This window comes from Kryptolebias marmoratus, linkage group LG2, assembly GCF_001649575.2.
Source record: "Kryptolebias marmoratus isolate JLee-2015 linkage group LG2, ASM164957v2, whole genome shotgun sequence".
Lineage (NCBI taxonomy): Eukaryota > Metazoa > Chordata > Actinopteri > Cyprinodontiformes > Rivulidae > Kryptolebias > Kryptolebias marmoratus.
In genome coordinates, this window is record NC_051431.1 from 37,727,357 (window position 1) to 37,732,159 (window position 4,803).

Here is a 4,803-nt window from a genome sequence, read left to right on the forward strand (position 1 = left end):
ATGGCTGAAGAAAAAAGCTATTTGGGAGCCGAATGCCCGGTCTCACCGTTATTTATACGGACCGGGGTGGGGCCCACACAGCAGGTGGGCGTGGACTAAAGTTTTCAGTGCTGCGCTGCGCGCGAAGGGATAAACCCACTAGCGATAGCCTTAAAGGGCTGCGCCTATACTCATAGAATCTGGGGTTACAATACGTAACCAACAGTTCATGGCCCCTCTTTTGCAACAGCCCTGGGCTCACACCGTCGGGTACTGGAGAGAATTAGAGCAGCAGGCCTGAAGTTCCACCCAGATAAATGTAATTTCATGAAGTGACGTTTCTGGGCCACAGAGTTGGAGCAGAGGGAATCAGCTCAATGGAGGACAAAATAAAGATGGTGGCAGAGTGGCAAACCCCCACAACTCAGAGGGATCTTAAAAGTTTCCTGGGGTTGGCCTCTTATTAACGGAGGTTTATTTGTGGGTTTGCAAGTATAGCAGCCCCGCTGTTCCAACTCCTCCAAAAGAACCGAGCTTATGTGTGGACTGAACAGTGCCAGGGGGCATTTGACTGTCTGCGACAGACTCTGACTGGGGCCCCGGTGCTTGCCCCAGCTGACCCCTCTCTCCCTTTAATTTTTGACACAGATGCAAGTAATGTGGGGGCAGGAGGTGTCCTTTCTCAGGTGGGCTCAGAGGGAGAAAGAGTGGTGGGGTATTTCAGCAGGGCCTTCAACAAGGCAGAGAGGCGCTACTGTGTGACAAGGCAAGAGCTGCTGGCAATGGTACTTTCTCTGCGCCATTTTAAGTATTACTTGTGTGGCCTGCCTTTCACTTTAAGGACTCTGCTCTACAATGGCTGATGTCTTTTAAAGAACCCGAGGGTCAGGTGGCCCGGTGGCTGGAAGAGCTGCAGACCTACAACTTCTAGGTTGTCCATGGGGCTGGCTGGAGCTCAGCACGCTAATGTTGATGCTCTCTCTCATCGCCCTTGTGCTGCAGGAGGATGCAGTTACTGTGACCAAAGGGAGAAGTTGGAGGAGGAGCAGTTGCAACAGAGCCAGCCAGTGATCCCTATACAGCATGCAAGGGACCACCAGGTCAGTCACACGCCCATCTGCAACAGTTTGTTGTAGGGGCCCCTATGGAGAGAGTGGCAGTGGACATTATGGGTCCACTGCCATGCTCAGACAAGGGAAACTGTCAGCTATTGACTATTTTACAAAATGGCCAGAGGCAGAGACAGTGGCAAATGCTTTAGTAGGGAGGCTGATTAACAGGTTTGGAGTACCAGACATTATTCATAGTGACCAGGGCAGAAATTTTGAGTCACGGGTGTTTTCTGTCATGTGCAGCCGTCTTGGTATCCAGAAAACAAAAACAACACCACTACATCCCCAGAGCAACGGACTGGTGGAAAGACTCCAATGCACGTTGGGATAGCAGCTGGCCATCCTCACAGCAGAGCATCAGCGGGACTGGGACAAGCATCTCCCACTGGTGCTAATGGCACTGCACAGAGACAGGTTGTAGATTAACACCCAGTGGCTATCTTCTGAGAGTTTCATTGAACTCCATGCAGTGGCTCATAAATTGTTTTGCTGACTGACATGATTGGTTTCAACACTTAATCCGAAGGGTTTACCCGAAGATGTTGCGCTAAAGGTATGGTCCTCTCCAAAAGGATTGGAACAGCGAGGCAAATTCTTTGTTTTTGTTGTTCACTGAAGACTTTTAGGTTTAAGATTGAACGAGGTGTCTGAGAGAAGAGTTCAGAATTTCAGCTTTTATTTCCTGGTATTATCATTTAGATGTGTTAAACAACTCAAGACATGTCACTGTTTGTATTGGACCACGGCATTTTTAGGTAAAGGAACAAATAATCTTAAAATTAATAACATTTAATATTTGATGGCAGATCCTTTGCTTGCACTAACGCCCTAATACCTGCGACCCATCAACAACACCAAACTGTTGTGTTCTTCATTTGTGATGCCACCCCAGGCTTTTACCGCAGCTTCTTTCAGTTCTTGTTTGTTTCAGCGGGCTTCTCCCTTCAGTCTCCTCTTCAGGAAGGTGAAATGCATGCTCCATTAGGTTAGGATTTTGCCTGTCTAAAACCTTCCTTTTTTTCCCCCAGATGAAGCCATTTGTTTTGTTGGCGGTGTACTTTGAGTCATTGTCATGCTGCATGATAAACATCCTCCAAATTAGTTTGGATGCATTTCTCCTTAAAGTGGCAAACAAAATGTTTCTGTACACTTCAAAATTTATTCTGCTGCTACCATCATTAGTTACATCATCAGTAAATATTACAGAGCCTGTTCCAGAAGCAACCATGCCCGCCCAAGCCACCACATAACTTCCACCATGCTTCACAGATGAACTCGTGTGCTTCAGATCATAAGCGGTTCCTTTCTTTATCCACACTCCTGGTCTCATCAGTCCATAAGATCATGTTCCAGATGTTTAGTGGCAAATTGCAATCTGCCCTTCAGATTCTTACTGCTGATGAGTGGTTTGCATCTTGTGATATGGCCTCTAGATTTCTGCTCTCAGTCTTCTTCGAACACCAGATTGTGATATCTTCACACCTGCACTGTCGAGGTCGGTGGTGATGTAACTTACTGATGTTTTTCTTCACACCTCTCAAAATATTTCTGTTGTCAACTACTGTTGTTTTCCTTGGCCAACCTGCTGGACTAGTCAATGATTACATTTTAAGAGATTCAATCAAATCCATCCAGTGTTTCACAAGATGTTTTTCTAACATTACAGACAAAAAAACACACAGAGACACAGACAAAAACATTATCACCCTTTTGCCTTCAGCAGCAAGCAATAATTCCCCTTAAAGGTCACTTAGATTCATAAAAACTTTTCACACACATTTATTCTGATTTAGCATGAAATGTAACAGCTTACACATGAATTAAAAAATAAAGAAAAGGAGCATAAGAAAAGGTCATCGTGCCTAAAAAGAAACTGACTGTGACTATAAATATTGTTAGGATTGTTATATATCTTTTGGTACCATGAAGAAAACATAAATACAACTGATCTCTGGATCATGTCGAAGACGTTTCGCTTCTCATCGGAGGAGCTTTCTCAATTCAGAAATAAATTAAATAAATTATTTCTGAATTGAGAAAGTTCCTTGGATGAGAAGCGAAACGTCTTAGAAGTCCAGTTGTTTTTTGTTTTTTAACCTTTTTTTGAATTTTTTCCTCATTGGGTGTAACAATTGCCCCGTTTACTGCGCATCTGTTCACAGTTTGATGGTAGGTCCTGCTGTCCTCTAGGTCAATGTTTCCCAACCACTGTGCCGTGAGAAATCATCAGGTGTGTCGTGGAAGATTATCCAATTTCACCTGATTGGTACTCTCAGCGAAAAGCGTGTAGTGACAGGCAGAACAATTACATTCTCTTTCACTAGAAGGCAGTACAACTACTTGCTCCAATTAAGTGGGTTGCTAACGACTTGTAAAACAAGAAGACGAAAAAGAAATATAAAAGTACTATTTATGCTGTGAGTGAGGCAACGCCGCAGGTAATAGGGATTTATAAATATTTGAAAAGAAAAAGTATTCAATTTGAGTCCTGGAGAAAATTTCAACCCAGATGAAGGCCCTATCATCCTTATTAAAAAAACACGAGAGAGACCCAGAACTGTTGAGGAAGGTTTTCTTGTGTCTTTCTTTAATTCCTGCAAGATTATCAGCTTTGTGTTTAACTACACTGTTTTCCAATATGCACTTACAATTTCAGTGAATTTGTAGTTTTTCAGTTAAACTTTTCAATTTTGCAGTTTCTCCTGTCTGTTTAGATTACTGACATGAGTCTCACTTGCAAGTTTGTTTGTTTATTTGCCAGGTATAACTATTGAAAGAAAAACTACCTAAGGAGGTTGTTCCATATTACCAAGCAAAGTCACAGATTTCAAGCAATACAGGGAAAATGAAAGGTCTTTCTGCATATGAGGGGTGGGAAATAGTGCAATGTTTTGTATGTATGGAAACTTTGGATATTTCACGGAAATTAACAGGGATCATCTTCTGTGAAAAGATTTGAGTGTGATTCAGAGTCCAGATGGGTTCATTGTGACAAAGGCATATTAAGGAAAGTTTTTGACAGGCAAATTTGATAAATTCGGAGACCAGCTTCAAAAAAGCCACTGATGAGTAGCAAACAGGTTTTTGAAGCTGCTGGTGTCTTTGGAGTCCCAAGAGCCTCACGATGCAGGATCCTCCAGGGGCTTGCAGTTGTCCCAAGAGCTGTATTTTGGCCTTCATTAACGAGCACCCACAAGAAGAAATGATTGCAGTGGGCTCAGAAATACAAGAAGACTAACTTTAAAACAGTTTTGTTCACAGATGAATTTTGTGTTATGCTGGATGCAGTGACGTGCGGTGAGGTTAATGGTTGGTGAGGCACTGAGAGTCAGATTTACAGATATATAAATCCAAAAGGGTAGCTTATTCAATTGGCTACTGGTTATTTCATATCTCATCAGCGTTATTCACACACACACTCTCTCTCTCTGTCTCTCTCTCTCTCTGTCTCTCTCTCCCTCACTCACTCACTCACTCACACATGCTTGCGCGCGCACACGCGCACACATAGTAGTATTAAGGATAAGATAAGAAAAAATGTTACAATTTTTGGCAGTCGATGGAGCAAAACAAAACTTAACGGCTGGCAGCAGTGCACGTGACTGTCACTGGCCTCTGCATGAAAGGACAGTAGCAACAAGCTCCCGTTGGCTCATGTGCGCCCCCTTCAGTGCGGCAGAGTACTGCCTGCCTCTCCCTTCGCCTTTTCACC